Source organism: Monodelphis domestica, chromosome 1 (assembly GCF_027887165.1).
Source record: "Monodelphis domestica isolate mMonDom1 chromosome 1, mMonDom1.pri, whole genome shotgun sequence".
NCBI classification, from domain to species: domain Eukaryota; kingdom Metazoa; phylum Chordata; class Mammalia; order Didelphimorphia; family Didelphidae; genus Monodelphis; species Monodelphis domestica.
This window is the reverse complement of record NC_077227.1, coordinates 421,690,395-421,708,059: the sequence shown is the minus strand read 5'-3', so window position 1 is coordinate 421,708,059 and position 17,665 is coordinate 421,690,395. Positions and strand designations below refer to the sequence as shown.

General features: G+C 39.4%; 1 protein-coding gene across 9 annotated transcripts in view; it reads left to right on the top strand.

Annotated features, from left to right (window-relative positions):
• Positions 1–17,665, top strand: part of GGTA1 (glycoprotein alpha-galactosyltransferase 1 (inactive)) — a 115,383-nt gene that overhangs the window by 36,762 nt on the left and 60,956 nt on the right. Inside the window, exons 1-2 of one of the 9 annotated variants that reach the window (XM_056812045.1) lie at positions 6,172–6,671; positions 17,494–17,603. The exons of 5 other annotated variants lie outside the window; for them this stretch is intronic. The gene's annotated coding sequence lies outside the window, so the exon portion shown is untranslated. Of the gene's footprint in view, positions 1–6,171; positions 6,672–17,493; positions 17,604–17,665 lie in introns of those variants that run through there. 3 more of the 9 variants (XM_016427770.2, XM_016427769.2, XM_056812047.1) reach the window with 3 other exon arrangements.

Here is a 17,665-nt window from a genome sequence, read left to right as displayed (position 1 = left end):
GAAGCAATTTGAAGACTTTAATAATAATCACTCATATTTCTGCAGAAATTAAGTCCTTTCCCTCAAACACCCTAAAACGTTGGTAGTCACCACATTATATCTGTATTATGGAGGAAGAAGGTTTAGTGACTTGCCATGGATGTATTAGAGATGTCCAGCTAGTATTAGAAATGAGACATAGAACTAGGTCCTCTCCCTTCAGTCTAAGGGACCTTCTAATACCTGATGCTGCTTCTCCTTCAAAAAAGAAATGCCATGTAGGAATCATGATTAAAAAAAATCCAAAAGCAGGGAGCAGCTGGGTGGCTCAGTGGATTGAGAGCCAGGCCTAGAGACGGGAGGTCCTAGGTTCAAACCTGGCCTCAGACACTTCCCAGCTGTGTGACCCTGGGCAAGTCACTTAACCCCCATTGCCTAGCCCTTACCATTCTTCTGCCTTGGAACCAGTATTGACTCCAAGAAGGAAGGTAAGGGTTTAAAAAAAAAATCCAAAAGCAAAAGAACAGAGTTCTAGATTTCAGTTTTCTGATTTGGTTTCAGTGGGAGAGGAAGATCATAGAATCATAGGGTTCAGTATTTGAGTGGATCTTACAACATAGAATGTTAGGATAGAGTTAGGAAAAAAACTTTAAAATTGGCACACACAAAACTAGATTAAGTTGGAAGGAAATTTAGAGAACATCTATCTAGTCTAGCATTTTCTCCAAAGTATAATAGGTGTCATAGGATTTAGAGGTGGAAGATACCTTAGAGATCACAGTCTAACATTTTTATTTTAGAGAGGAGGAAGCTGAGGCCCAGAAGAGGGGAAGTGCTTTGTTTAAGGTTAAACAAAATACCATCTGGTTTCATTCTAACCTCAGCTCAAGTTTGCCAGCATTTTCAGTATCAATCTTATCCTGTCTGAGGAACTCTGAACCTCCAGAGTAGCAGAGTGAAAAGAGCCTGGGTTCTGGAATTAGAGGATCTGATTTAAAATCTCACCTGTGCTACTTACTAACTATAGGATATTGGGATATTCACTTAAACTCTTGATTTTTATCTGTAAAATTAAACTCCTGGAGGAAAGAGGCTAATTCATATCTTTATTAGTAGTACCATATGGCATGCTATATGATGTGAATTAACTGTAATAAAGTCAAATTGCATAATGAATTTCATATCTTTTACATCTAAAAAACCTTTTACTTTGTCTTATGCTATTGTTTTGTATGAGTTGGCTTCAATTTCACAAGAATCCAATATGTATTTTTAAATCTTCATTATGAAACCATGTGTCACGTATCAAATATGAACTGTACCTTTGACAATCCATCTTTCCAAGTCCATCATTGATTATAGCTCAGGGGTTTTCAGTGAGTTTAAATTAGGTGAATCTCTAGGTCATTGAAACAAACTTATCACTATATATGGATATAGATAGACAGAGATAACCTTAATTTTGTATTTAACCTTAATTTTTCATGATGCATCTCATGGTGAAAGGTCATTTTCCAGTATTCCATCTCTATTTGAAATTTTCTGCAATGCTAAACCAATTCTGTTTCTTAGCGCATTCTCATATTTATCAGAATTCATCATTCTTTTAAAGGGGATGAGTTGTTGTAGGCACTCTTGGAAGTAAAAAAGTCTCCCAAATATTTTTTGGTGGATTGTTTTAGAGTTTGATAAAGATCCCAGATCTTACAGGCTTGCTTGGACTTCTAATAGCAGTTTTGATTGGGCAATCTTGACTGAAAATGAACTTCATCATATTTTTTTTCCAATCTTGAGATCTCCAATCTTTACAGTCTTTTCCATGATTTTTTTTTTAAGTAAGGATTAACAGCTTAAAAAAAAAGTTGTCATCTCACTGTCCTTCCAGGTTAAAGAACATTCTATACACAAGAGGAATCAATAACAATCTTGTAGCTGTCAGGGTTTGGCTTGTTTCTGAGAATTAATTTAAGTTGTTTTCAGTAATAGTTTGTCCATTCTTGGTATTGTTTTTCATTTTCAACTCCACTTTTCATCACATGTTGGTGTGACTGATTCTCTGTACCAACAGCTGCTCATGCCTCCCTGAGCCATTTGAAATGTGTTCTCCAAGAGCTCTACTTTTTTGTGTTTTCTCCGTTCTTTTTTTTTTAAACCCTTACCTTCCATCTTGGAAGGAATACTGTGAATTGGTTCCAAGTGTGATAGAGGAATGATCCAGCGACTTTGAAGACCAGGAAGTGTTTGAGGTCAAATTTGAACCTAGGACCTCCCATCTGTCTCAATCCTCCAAGCAACCTAGCTGCCCCGTTTCCTCCATTCTTAAAAACCACAAAATTAAAAACAATAAAAGAGATAAATGAAACACATTTAGCAGGGAAAATCTGCTTAATTTGGTTTCATCTGGTAAACTCAGACCCTGATTCAATCTAGTGTTAGGAGGATCCCCAGTGCCAGAACATTGTCAATTTCACTGGTTTGGGGGAACTCCCAGGTGAGGAAACTTCATCTCCCAATGCTGGTTGTCATCTCCACAACTTAGAATTTTAGAGCACTGAAAAGTTAAGTGACTTTTTCCTAGGGGCCCACTGGATGTGGGAGAGGTGACACTTGAACAAAGTGTTCTTGACCTCGAGGCTGTGCTCTCTCTGTTCCCAACATGAAACTATTCCTATTGTCTGATGAAATTTGGCTGCCACGCAGTAAGTGTTTAATAAATACCTGAAGACTGATGGACTTGCCCTTTGAATGAGCAAGTTGTAGCCAAACCTCAGAAAAAGTCCTCTTTTTTGGAAGAGGAATAGAAAATGAAATCCTAGTCCTAACTAACAATGGGGCCTTTACATGCTTATTTTTATTCCGCATGAGGGGAAAGATGGGAATTCATGAGGAAACTTGATGTCGACATGGTGGGCAGGCACCAGTTAGAGATAACAGTTAAATCTGTTGCATATCAGCTGAAGCAAAACTATAAAAAAATTCAGGAAGAGAAGGGGACACAATGCACATTAAGGGAGGAAATGTTATTCTAGGCACTCATGTTATTTTATGTCTGAGGCATATTTTCTTTGAGATCAGGATCTCTCCTGATCCTTCAATAGCTCCCAGGTAGTGGTAATGAATAGTCATAGCTTTCTCCTAGCATAGTAAACATCCAAGTCCTAAAGTTCCTTCTTGTTCTCATTCTAGCCAATTGAGCCTGCTAGATGGTGCAGGGATAGCAGGCTGGATTCAGGTAGAAGGAGTTTAAATCTGGCCTCAGATACTTACTAGCTGTGTGCCCCCAGCAAGTTTCTTAACCTCTCTTTGCCTCAGTTTCTTCAACTGCAAAATGGAGGTAACACCCTGTCAGGTCTGAGATACATATTTTACAGTGAGTACAGTGCCTAGGCCCACAGAAGGTGCTTGTTCCCTTCCCATTCTATCTTCTAAGATTTTTTTTTTAGTATGCAAATGTCTGTATTATTTTGCTTTTCACTCATTTATTCATTTATTTAGGTTTTATTTTATTGATTAATTAAGAAAATTTTCCCATGGTTACATGAATCATGTTCTTTCCCTCCCCTCCTCCCCCCACCCCACCCCCTCCTCTAGCCTACCCATAATTCCACTGGTTTTTATATGTGACTTTGATCAAGACCTATTTCCGTATTATTGATATCTGCACTAGGGTGATTGAATAACAGTGTTATAATAGCTGGAAAAGCAACCAAAAAAAATATTTTAGCTAGGATAAGACATTTGAACTTTAAAGTATGGGAAGTCTTTTGAATTAGAAAGGACTTCTTCAGGCCCCTTTCAGATTAAGGAAGTTTTCTTTGACCACATACTAGCAAATCTGCACATCCCCCAGAACCCCTGGGGAGCGGATTGGAAGCCCCATACATATAGACAATGAAGGAAACCCACAAGCAGTTCCAGTAAATGCTTTCAATATGCATACTCCCTGGCTACTTAGCCATTTCCTTTAAATTTTATAGACTTGAAAAAAAAGTCCATCTGGTTTGGACCCAAACTGGAAATAGTACTAAAGGGACAGTATTTCTCATTGGCACACAGATACTCCCCTGAACAGAGCTATTGGGAAGTTGCCTCTCACCCCTGCAGAGCACACATTTGAGGAGATCCACTGGAGGAAAGAGGGTCAGAGGATTTGGTATTGATTTGGATATGAAGAGGCCATTTAGGTCAACTCATCTTATTTTAATGATAAGCAAACAGATCCTCAGAAAAAAGAAGTGACTTACCCAAGGTGTCCTAGCCCATAAAATGGGGTTCATTTTTTTTACCTTCCCATACAGAATGGAGTTTTTCTTCAATCACACATTAGGCCCTCCCTCCCCTCATTTTCAAGTCTCATTTCTCCACTCTCAGGTATCTTGTAAGCAAGATAGGAGAAAGAGGGGGCAGCTGGGTAGCTCAGTGGATTGAGAGCTTAGTCTAGAGACAGATGGGAGGTCCTGAGTTCAAATTTGGCCTCAGACACTTCCTAGGTGTGTGACCCCACAAACCTCTTAAACCCCGTTGCTTAGCCCTTACTGTTCTTCTGCCTTGGAACCAATACACAGGGTTTAAAGTTTTGTTTTGTTTTTTTAATTTTTAAAAAAGATAGGAGAAAGAAAGAATACCCAGGCACCCAGCAAGGGTGAGGGAAGGTTGGATCTAGGAATTATAATTACAAGAGAGAAACTATCTACCTGACAAATGTGGGAAGAGAGGACAAGTTTTATCCTGGTAGATGTACCCCTCACCTTGTTCAGAAGCCCTTTCTTTTTAATGGGGGGGGGCTGAAGTTTGGTGGAAAGGAAAGGAGGGAAATAATCTTTCCTTCCAGGTCTTGAGGGGAACCAGTTCTGGCAATAGATAGCATTTCATGTGCTGCTTTATAAACTAGAAAAAGATGTGACAAATTGTTGACTCCTTCGCTTTGCCACCCTTTGCCCAGCCTGCCTTTTCTCCTCCAGGACTCTGGTGGAAGTTCATGTCCTCAGGAGAGCCCCATCCAACTTAGTCTATCCAGCCAACCTCAGTTATTCTAGTAAAGTTCATTGAATTAAAAATAAAAAAAACCAAAACATTTCTTTTGGAAACCCTCACTTTCTGTCTTAGTAATAATTCCATGACAGAATGGCAAGGGCTAGGCAACTGGGATTAAGTGATGCTAGATTTGAACCTAGGACCTACCAAGGACAGACCTGGCTCTCTAGAAACTGAGCTAGCTGGCTGCTCCAGGTTTCCAGATCCTGGAGCTGGGAGGTTCATCCTCTTTGTGTGCCCCCCTCCCCCCTTCCCCTTTTATTGTGCATATGAGGAAACAGAGGCCCAGAATGTAGAGAAAGCCAAATTTTATAGTGAAAAAGGGTATTGGATTTTGTCAGTCTCTGTTTGAAGCCTGTCTCTTTCTTATTATTTGTGGGTTCCTGGACAAACTGCTTTAGATCTTTGGGTCCTAATGTTTTCCTTCATTTGTAAAATAAAGACTGGGGATTAGTTGCCCTTGGAAGTCTCTTCTACTTCCTGTTCCACATGATGTGACAGACCCAGGACTCCTACCTAATTTTTCTCACTTCTAGTTCAAGGTTTTTCCTGATATATTAGGCTGCCCCTAGTTGGGTGGGAAAGCACTTTATTTCATACTATTAGACATAGATCTGAAAGAGAATTTAGGGATCATCCATTCCAATCTCCTCTTTGAATGAAGGAAACTGACAATGAGGAAACTGAAGCACCAGGGACTAGGACGAGGTGATAAGTATGGAACCCAGGCAAGACAAGTGCGTTCCTTCTGCTATGCTGCCTATTCACACCAGTGGGAGAAGTTCAAAGACTACCTTATTTTGATGCTCTGGAACACCTTTTAAAAATAAAATTTTAAATGTTTATTTCTCCTTTTGAAGGGGAAATGAAACCGTCCAGAAGGCAGAGAGTAAAAACCTCAGGCGCCCTGAGCAAGTTAATTTACTTCTCCCTCCTCTGCCAACTAGACAGTTCTGTGCTGCTGAGGGGAGGGTAAATGCTAATCAATAGTTTATCAATAGTTTAGAGATGGAGGTTCAGATGCCAGCTTGTGTAATCCTGAGTAAGTCACTGAACCTTAATTTTCTGTATCTGTAAAATTGGAAGGATAATGCCCAAGCCACCTGTTTTCTAGGCTTTGTTGTTGGGAGAGGTGCTTGTATAAACCTTAGCATGCCTTTATAGTTATGACTTCATTTTAGCCTGCCTGGTCATTTCTGAGGCTCCCCCTCGGGCCCCCACTGTCAGAAGCTCTGGGGCAAACTAGGCACGTGAGCCTCCGTGGGGGTGTAGGAGGAGGGGCTTTCCGCTGGAGCCTGGCTTTGGCTTCCTTTCTGTTTCAGTACCTGAATTAGCACCCTCATTTCCTTTTCTAGCTAGAAAGCCCCAAGCCCAGGCTCATGTATCTCCTCCGGGGAGGACGCTGCCCTGGGCTTGTTCTGCTGGGCTGGCTGGACCACACAGGTGTGACCCATCCTTGGCTTCTCCTGCCTGCCGATGGAAAGGAAAACAAGCTTGCTTTGGGGCTATCCCTCTGACAGAGTTTCTCCACGAGTCTGGACAAACTTTGGCCTTGATGGGTAGTCTGGTGGAGGAGAGTAAGACAGCCTCGTTGTCCCCTCTCCGCTGCTTGGACTTAGTCCAGTCTGGAGGAGGGCGGCTTGAAGAGACTGGGGAAGGTGAGTTTGGGAGATGTGGGCCTGGCACCGAGGCCCTTGCCTCTGGTTCTTTCCAGGTCGGATGAGGCATTCTTTCTCTCTCCCTTCTCCACCCCCACTTTCCTTCAAATTCATCTTTATTTAACCCTTGACCTCATGGTGGGAGCTGGGAGGAGAAATGACCCTTAAGCCCTGAAGTATTTTGACTGGAGAAGAGGAAGGAGCCATCACCCAAAGGAAGTTGTGGAAGGTTGGAGCTGGGGGAGAGCCCTTAGAACCTAGAATGCTGGAGTGGGGAGAGGCCCCAGTACAGAGAATTTGGGAGCTAGGAGGGCCCTGAGGACCTAGAGCAGAAAGAGACCTTAGATCTGCAAAGGCCACAGAAATCACCTAATCCAACCCTCATTTATAGAGGGCCCAGACATTTTTGTCACCTTCTTCCTTCTCTTCCCTATTCATAATATCATTTAATTTTATTATTTTTAAACCCGTACCTTCTGTCTTAGAATCAATACTCTGTACTAGTTCCAAGGCAGAAGAGTGGTAAGGGCTAGGCAATGGGGGTTAAGTCACTCACACAGCTGGAAAGTATTTTGAACCCAGGACCTCCACTCTGGGCCTGGCTCTCAATCCACCAACCCACCCAGCTGCCCTGATAATGTCATTTTAGTTGTTGGACCTGCCGAGTGATTTGAATGCAGAGAAGCTTCAGAAAACAAACAGGATATAGGTTCAATGAGAACTGCAATATAGTCTTTTTTTCCAACCAGACTGAGCTCCTTGCCATCTGCCTTTTTTTGGGGTGGGGGGAGTAGTAGGATTTAGCATAGGACAAGACACAATGGAGGTACTCTATAAATTAGCTGTTGGTTGAAAGAGGAAGATTAAGCTGCAAAAGAAGCTATGGCTTCAGTGGCTATTTGGTTGAGACAGCCAAATAGGACTATCACTAGAAAATCACCATAATTCTAGAGACATAACGAGGAAAGAAATGTCATTAGAAATGTCATTCCTTGGATACATGTGGCCCAATCTTTAGATCACAGCTAGTGTCCAGTGCCTGGAGGTAAGTTCTACAGTTGAAGAAAATTTAGAAGGAAAACCAGTTAAGATGACTAAAGATAATTAAAGTCCTGAAAAAATTACATAGATTGAAGGAAACAAATCTGAAGTCTTCCAGTGAGAGCTCTTGTCCTGAAGATGACAATGGATGTCGTTGGGCCTTTCTGACAGCTTAAAGTGGGCAGTGTCCAGTCTGGAGAGGCTGCTGGGTTTAAGGAAAAGATCTCTAGGATTAAAGTTGAGTCTGGGAATTGGGGATAAGAATACTTCCCTTTCCTTAATTCCCTCAGGCTGGTGGGGAAAAGGCACTTGCAAGCATGATGGAAATGCAACTACTGTGATTAGAAAACTTTAAACTATGCAAAAGGTGGCTAAGATGGAAAGGCTATACCATGGGAGCCAAGGTCCATTTTTTTTTTTGGCTGTGTAGCACCTGGGTTTTCTGGGTGGGATCCCTTCTAGCCTGGGACACCAGAACAAGTGGAGGGAACTATGGGTTTAGGTTCCTAGACCTAGTAGGTTATAAAGTGGAGTTCTTACTTTTATGCTTCATGGACCCTTTGCTTACACACTTCATGTGATGAAGTCTAGAGAGCACTTGTTGGAATGATTTTAAATGAATAATATGCTTAAGATCACAAAAGAACCAATTCTATTAAAATACAGTTAACAAGATATTTTTTAAATCAAGTTAATGAATCCCAGGTTAAAAAAAAAAACCCTTTGCTATAAAAGGCATGGTGACAAACAGGGAAGCAAGTGCTGTTGTCTCTCCTTTTTCATGTGGAAAACGAATCAGTGACCAGACCCTGGTGAAAAGGAAGTGATAGAAGAAATCTGAGCAAAGAAATAGGAAGTGGCAGGAAACCCCTGCATAAACAAACTGCCCTCACCCAAATCCTGGTGACTCTGGAACCTCTGCTTTCCCTGTAAAAACCTTGAAGTCTGGTAATCATGTATATGGAAGCTTCTTAAGGTACTGAGGACATATTGCACTGATCTAAAGAGAAAGAGTGGCGCAGTGAAACAGTTTTTGGATTTGACATCAGATGATCTGGATTGGAATCCAGGCACTTCTACTTATCATCAGAGGGACTTGGGGGAAAGTCTCTGGGCCTAGCTGAGCTTCTAAAGTTCCTGTTTTAAATCCTATAATTAAGAAGCCAAGTAAGAGAACAGGAAAGCCAGGGAGAAATAGAGAAATCAGACTCCTGCTGATCTTATTGTGGATGGTGGTATAGACTCAGGAGGAAAGGAGACAGGGTTAATTCTCTGGTGGGCAATTTTAAAAAGAGGTTCAGCAGGTTTGGGAAGATAGGAGAGGAAGAGACTTCAGCTCTGCAGAATGACTTCTAGCAAGGGCCTCCTGAAGGTGAAGGAAGACACATAAAGTTTTAGCCTAGAGCCTTGGGAAATCCTAGTCTCATAGGAGATCTTTGGAATTCCTTTAGGATGATCTGACTTAGAGGAAGCAACAGCCATAGGAGAGGTAGGAGGTACAGAGAGCAGAGTGACTTCTTAGCACCCCTGGGATTCTAAATGAGCCTAGAAAATAAATAAGAAAATATTTGCTATTAGTAGAAACAGAAGGATATGTTTAATATGTATGTGTAATGTCATTTATATTCTGTTACCCCATTTCCACATGGAAGCCACTCTAGGTTTTTAAAAAAAGTTATTTCATTTTTTTTTAAACCCATATCTTCCATCTTGGAGTTAATACTGTGTACACTGGAGTACTTGGAGTCAATACTGTGTCCACACTGTCCTTCTCTTAAATTATAGTCAGCAAATATTTGTTAAAAGCTAGGGATACACACAAATAAAAAAATGAAATTTAGGACATGCCTTCAAGGCACAGCCTAACAGGGAAGACAAAAGAAAGATGAAAATAAGAGGAGGAGGAAGTGCCCAGTGAGCCTAGAGGCTGAGGAAGAAGTCCAAGTAGTCCGAAACAAATCCTGCTGGAGAAATCAAAGAAGTCTAAAATGAGTACATGAATGCAGTGGTTAGATATTTTAAGAGCTCCCTGAGGATATATAATGAGGAGATATATATGTGTATAGATATACTCTAGAAAGAACCATTTTGATGTCCTATATATTTAAAATATTTTAATGATAGATATGTAAAACAGATATGTGAAGTGTTCCATTCACATGATGTAATAGGGAATTTGACCCCTGGGAGCAAAATGTGGGTTTTTCTGTTCTGCCAGGTGGTAGGAGCCTTGACTTTGTGAAGCAATAAAAAAAGTAAAAGACCCAACCAGCTTTGTGTAGGTTGGAGGAAAGAATCAGTGATAGGCCTTGCCTGGATGGTTTCTGAACATTTCACAAACTAGCTGAAATGATTCAGTTACCTTCCTTATCTCAGACAGAGCCCTCCCAAGGAGTTGCATTATGGGTGAGAAGAGATAACACTAAGCTAGACCTGAGTTTGAGACGCATTTCTCCATTGACTCCATTAACTGATGGCTTTAGGCTAGTAACTTAATGAGGATTATAATGTTCCAAATATATACATATGGCTTTAAACCTTGCTTACTAAGGGTTTTATATATATTGTCTTCATCCTCCCAAGAGGCGATCCTTATCTCCGTGAGTTACATTCTGTGTTATTGCTCTCATTTTACATGTATTGGTATGAATTATTCTCTAATTATTTATGCTTATTGGTATGAATTATTTACATTTATTGGTACTAATTATTTCCTAATTATTTCTATTTCTTGGTACTTATTGGTACTAATTATTCTCTATTTATATTTATTGGTACTAATTATTCTCTAATTATTTACATTTATTGGTACTAATTGTTCTCTAATTACATTTCTTGGTATTAATTATATTGGTACTAGTTATTCTCTAATTATTTACATTTATTGGTACTGATTATTCTCTATACTTATTAGTACTAGTTATTATTCTCTAAATTGTTTATACTTATTGGCACTAGTTATTCTCTTATTATTTGCATTTATTGGTTCTAATCTTTATACTTATTGATACTAGTTATTCTCCAATTGTTTATACTTATTGGTACTAGTTATTTACTAATTATTTACATTTATTGGTACTAATTATTCTCTATACTTATTGGTAGTAGTTATTCTCTAATTATTTACATTCATTGGTACTAATTATTCTCATTTATTAGTACTGATAATTTGCATTTATATTGTGCTCGATTTACACTAATTAACACTCACAATAGTTGTATTGGTATTAAATTAATATCCATTTTACAGAGGAGAAAACTGAGCTTCAGAAAAGTTAAGTGACTTGTCCAGAGTCACACTGTTAATAACTACCAGAACTGGGATTTGTGCCCAGGCTGACTCTCCTTCTGCCAAAAATTTTGGCACTATACCACATTGCCTTCCCTAGGTCTCAGGTTCCTTATTTGTAAACTAAGGTAGGTGGTCAGAGAAATGGACTAGAAGATCTTGAAAATTCCTTCCAACTATAAAGTTTTATGCTGTGTTCTAAAATGCCTTCTAGGGGACAGCTGGGTAGCTCAGTGGATTGAGAGCCAGGCCTAGAGATGGGAGGTCCTAGGTTCAAATTTGGCCTCAGACACTTCCCAGCTCTGTGACCCTGGGCAAGTCACTTGACCTCCATTGCCTAGTCCTTACCACTCTTCTGCCTTGGAGCGCTCCAAGACAGAAGGTAAGGGTTTAAAATTAAAAAAAAAAAATGCTTTCTAGTTGTAAGCCTATGGTCTGTGTTCTAAGGCCCAGTTCTAACATTCTTTTGTTCAGCTCATAGGTTTGTATCTGATTGAAAAGATAGAAAGGTTAGTGGAGAGAAGCAAAGACTAGTTCTGCAGTTATTTTCCAAGCATTTCCCATTTCTTTTCTTCTGATTGATGAAGTCCACATAGGCCAGATAAAGAGTGTTGGCACCAGGTACCAGATCTCCCTTCCTTACCTTCTAGAAATTGATTAAACCTCCTTCATCAGGCCTCCAGCCGTACCTCAGGCATCTGTATTTTCTGTGGAAACCAGAACTTGTTGGGGGAAGGTTCTCAATACTTCTATGTTTTTTGTTTAGAAGTAGATAACCTCTGCTTTCTGCAGAAGGCAAAAAAGTGGCTGAGAAATAGACCTTTATGGAAGGATTTAAATACTCTTGTCAGCAAGAACTTTGACAGAAAAAAAAAATCTACAAGTAAACTCCTTTCTAATTTAGAGCTGGAAGTGTTCTTAATGACCGTATGCAGGGGCAGCTGGGTGGCTCAGTGGTATGAGAGCCAGGCTGAGAGATGGGAGGTCTGGTTCTACTCTGACCTCAGGTAGTCCCTAGTAGACCCTGAGCAAGTCACTTAATCCCTATTGCCTAACCCTTTACTACTCTTCTGCCTTGGAACCAGTACACAGTATTAATTCTTTTTTTATTTTATTTTATTTAATTAATTAATTTAGAATATTTTTCTATGGTTACAAGATTCATGTTCTTTCTTTCCTCTCCCCTAATCCCCCTCTTGTAGCTGATGCACAATTCCACTTGGTTTTACATGTGTCATTGATCAAGATCTATTTCCATATTATTGATAGTTGCACTAACTAGGGTGATTGTTTAGATTCTATATCCCCACATCGTCATCGTCATCATATCCTCATCGACCCATGTTATCAAGCAGTTGTTTTTCTTCTTACACAGTATTAATTCTAAGATGAAAGGTAAGGGTTAAAAAAAAAAAGAACAAAGAACCTAAACTGCTCGTTTTACAGATGAGGAAACTGAGGCTCAGTTGCTTGCTCAGGCATTACATCTTGTTTATTCTAGTCGGCCCAATACTAGTAAAGTAGATGCCACGTAGCAGGCACCTTATTTGTCAAATGAATTGAATGAAATGTTTTTATCCCCTGAGAAGTCATGTAATCTTCAGAAAAGTTAAGGTTTTTTCGCAGGGAATAATTTAGGTACCATTCTGTGTGCAGATAGGAAGATACACTAAATCTTTAGCCTCTTAAAGCCCTTTCCAGTTTAGGTTTATGAAGGGAGAAGATCATAAAATCCCAAGATTTAAAGCTTGGAAGGCCCTTCAAGTTTTACAGATGAAGAAACAGAGGTCGAAGGATGTGAAGATCTAGTGTCTGCTTTAAAAAACAAAACATAACAAAATACCTCCCTTTGGTGTCTGACTGTTTTAGAGAGAATCATTTAAATAAACAAATACTTCAGTAGACTGACCTAGGAGAAAGTCCCCCGGGTTCTCCCTTGTTGCTTCCCCAGGCTTTTAAAAAAATTTCCCCCCTCAATTTTCCGTTAGGCGGGGGCTAGCTAGCAGGACAGTGCTTGTAGGTTTCAGCTAAGAGGTAGCTGGCTGTTTTCAAGTTTGCAGAGCTCTGTGTAAGGGTGTGGGACGGGTCAGGCAGCCTTGTTTTGTGGCGACTGTGAGTGGGAGGCTCATGTCCCCAGCGCAGGGCATTGCCACAGATGCAGCCCTTGGAGATGGGGTGGAGTTTGGGCACCAGAGCCATCGTGGTCTTAGTCCAAGAGTGGCATAGTTTGAGCTTTTGCGTTTGGCTGTGAGTCAGTGATCCCAGTAAACAGCCCTGTTTCCTGATGTTTTAGGGAAAATTATTCTCTTCAGCCTAGAGATCTGCCTTCTCTCTAAGCCCTCGCTATGGGCAGTGCTGTTTAGTCTTCACCAGGAGGCCTGAAGCCTGGCAGCTTCCTTAAATTCCAGTTAGGCCTGATTCAGCAGAGCTGAGCTCAGTAGAACTTTAGTTTCTCCTCTTTTTTGTGTGGGGAAGGGAAGAAGAACACAATAAGGGAGTGAAATACTAATAGGGAACTAGCTGTTTGATCCTAGGCAAGTCACTGAATAATTACATACAATTATAATTATCTACATTAGATAATTATATATTATAATGCATCATATATTATTTCATATTGTAGATTACTATAATATATTATAATGTATTATATCATAACAGATATACATAATATTATTAATTCATAATGCATTAATTATAAAATATACTGTATCACATATTATATGTGATTATTATGCATATGATATAATGTATAATATATGATACATCATAACAATTTATTATACTGCATAATGTAGTATTATGCTAGAACACAATGTCATTATATTATTGTCATTCATGTTACATAAATACAATATAATATATCATTATTATTGTCATTCACATGTTATATAAATACATAATATACAAATATGGATTATATGATTTTATTGATATTTTATTTTTTAAATTATTCATTAAATAAAATTAAAAATTAATTATTGGGGCAGCTGGGTGGCTCAGTGGATTGAGAGCCAGGCCTAGAGATGGGAGGTCCTGAGGGGTTCAGTTCCGGCCTCATACACTTCCTAGCTGGGTACCCTGGTCAAGTCACTTAACCTCCATTGCCTAGCCCTTACTGCTCTTCTGCTTTGGAACCAATATACAATATTGATTCTAAGATGGAAGGGAAGGGTTTTTTAAAAAGAGAGAAAAAATTAATTATTTATTAATATCAATATATTACTTATATATACTTCTATAATAATAGCTATTACTTCTATCATCCATTAAGGTTTGCACTTTGTCTACCTTTTGATCATTTGATCCTCACAATAACCCACATGAATTATGATTCCCATTTTATAGATGAAGAAACTGAAATTGAGGAGGTTAAGCAACTTCCCCAGGTCACAAGACTAGGAATTAAGTGTATGTACCTCTATGGGTCTCAGTCCCCTTATTTAGAAAATAAGCTGGTAGGACTAAATGGTTTTTCAGTTCCCTTCCTCAACTCTAAATCTCTGAGCTGATGAATTGATGATATGATTTACTTCTGCTATAATGGCATTTCTGTGACTATTTAGGTCCAATGCCTTAAATTGTACCTTAGAGTACTCTAGGGGACAGGTAGGTGGCTCAGTGAATTGAGAGCCAGACCCAAAGACAGGGGGGTTGGAGGGGGGGGTTGGGTTCAGATTTTTTTTTTTAACTCTTACCTTCCTCTTGGAATCAATACTGTGTATTGGTTCCAAGGCAGAAGAGTGGTAAGAGCTAGGCAATGGGGGTCAAGTGACTTGCCCAGGGTCACACAGCTGGGTTGGGTTCAAATTTGACCTCAGACACTTCCAGCTGTGTGACCCCCATTGCCTAGCCTTTACCACTCTTCTGCCTTAGAACTAATATGTAGTATTGATTCTAAAATGGAAAGTAAGGGAATCAATCAATCAATAAAGTACTCTAATTCTCCATGATGAAATAAACTGTCCTTTCCTTATAGCAACCCTATAAAGTGAATGGGGCAGGAATGAGTCTTGGCATTTGACAAATCTGGCTGTTTGACAAAGTTGGCTCTTTCTTCTGACATTTCCTACACAAATCATTTTGAGCAAGGCATGTCATCTCTTTTGATCTCAGTTTCTCCCCCCTGTGAAATGAAGGGGTTGGACCAGATAGCCTCTGAGGTCACTTACAGCTCTAAAGCCATGATCCTGTGATCCTTTTTAAGGTCTTCATGTCCTTACTAATTTATCTGCCAGGGGGTAGCTAAGTGGCTCAGTGGATAGAGATCTACACTGATGATGGGGAGTCCAGGGTTCAAATCTGGTCTCAGACACTTCTTATCTTTGTAATCCTGGGAAAATCACTTAACCCCCATTGCCTAGCCCTTACCACTCTCTTGCCTTGGAACTAATACATAGTATTGATTCTAAGATGGAAGGTAAGGGTTAAAAAAATATAATTGGTCTGTCAAAGTTCTCCATTGATGCTTCACTGAATTTGAGAATTGGGAAGGACCCTAGAGGCTATCTGATTCAACCATGCATGAAAAATATTGATAGCAAAACAGACTTAGGTCCTAAAAGGGATGCTGGGTGGGGAAGGATTATATGAGCAGAGTGTAAACTGTTTGGCAGGTCCTACCAACTTGGTAAAACTTAAAATTCTACCTAGTGCCCAAGACCCAGCCTAGCTAAGAATGAAGTATCTATCTCTGGAAGCTTGGCCACTAAGTCTTTTTTGGGGGGGATATAGGGGGGTAGGAGAGGTAGGTGGGGAGCCTTGAAATGCCTAACCAGGTAGAATGTGGTTGGGATCACTGGGAACATTTCTACTTATTTGTATTATCTATATATTATGAAATCCAAAGCTTAGATCTTGCAATCCTGAATTACTGTAGATATAGCCACTATAATGATAAAGGTATTATGGACAGAATGCTGAGTCTGGAATCAGCAAGGCCTGAGTTCAAATTGGACCTCAGACAATAACTGCGTAACCTTGGGCAAGACACTTAAGTTTTGCTGTCTGATTCCTCATCTGTATTCCTACCTTCCAAGGTTGTTCTATGATGAAATTTGTAAATTGCTTCATGAACTTCGAAGTACTATGTAATATGTATGTCTCTATAATATATTGTATGTCATAGTACATACTTTATTATTATTAATGCTCATATGAAGAATATGCTACAGTTTTTAAAAACCTGTGATTTACTTGATAAAGGTAGAGCGTTTTTATGGTTTGACTCTTAATATTTTTCTGTTTCCTAAAAGTAAATATCAAGATGAAGCTAATTTGTCTTGCCAGTTACTTAAACACAAACAACATGTAGTTAGGAGAGAGTCTTCCTAATGAAGGCTGCACAGTACAGGAAATTTCTTTTAAGCATTTTGAATCTGACTTCAATGGATCCATGATTTCATTGATGACTATTTATTCCACTGGCATAGCTTATAACCCATCTGTGCATTTTTATCCTGCATGATTCTTGTTCATATCCTTTGACATCTTTCCCACTGGGTCAGTGTTTTGGAAGTCTTCCTTTTACCCCCTTTTCCCTTGCTTACTTTGTTTATCCTTATTCTATTCAATCTCTCTCTCTCTCTCTCTCTCTCTCTCTCTCTCTCTCTCTCTCTCTCTCTCTCTCCCCCCTCTCTCTTTATTCTCTCCATTCCTCCTCTTTTTCTCCTTCCCCCTCTCTCCCTCCCTCTCTTTCCATCTCTCTTCTTCCCCCCCCCCCCCATTTATGGGGTATCACTGTTGCCCATCCATTGTTATATTACTTGAGCAGCCCAATTGCTTTTCAGATCACTTATTTCCCCAATGATTTCTCTCATACCACTTGTACGTCATGGGTCATGGTGTCAAATGTGTTGCTCACCATGCATATTTTCACTGCCCATTTTGCTTCATGCTACTTTGATTTTTTGAAGACTGATATTCCAAGATTTCCAATCATACAGCAATGAAGAAGGAATATATAATAAAAATGTGAGCTTCTACTATCAAATGGCATGTTAAGGTCTGGACAAGAAGTACTTTTCAACCCATTTAGTTTTCCCTATTGTTAGACCTCTCTTTTTGAGTAGTCGGGTATCTTACCAGCCAAGTAGTCTTTGTAATGTTCTGTGGCTTGAGACAGTGATAAGCAGGAACCTCTATGACATCTTATCATCTCTAGCAGAAGTTTTTTGGGTGACATGAACCCCTCTTTTCAGAGTAATTTTAAAGGCAAAAAATAAAATCTATAGTATTTGTTAAAAGAAAATAAAAATTTATTGAAAATAAAGATGTGACTCTCCCCCCCCCCCCCAATTCAAGTTGATGGACACTGTGAAATATTTCCAAAGACTACTTTTAGATTCATGGACCTTAGGTTAAGAACTTTTGACCTATAGAGAATCCCTTTCCATTTAGATTTTCGGCAAGCCATCCTTTATACCATAAAGTTTTTGGTGAGACCATTTATGGTGAACATCACATCTCTGTGATTTATGCTTTGCTTAACAGTAATTGGAACATCATGGAATGGAATTTAATTTCTGGGGCTGCATTTATCAAGGAAAATTGTATGGTGCTAATTTATATATGAGAAGCTATTTGTCAGGAGGAACTTTAAGGTAATGTTTTTTCTATACATATTCAAGTTTATTTTCATAATTAACTCACAATAAATGGCAGT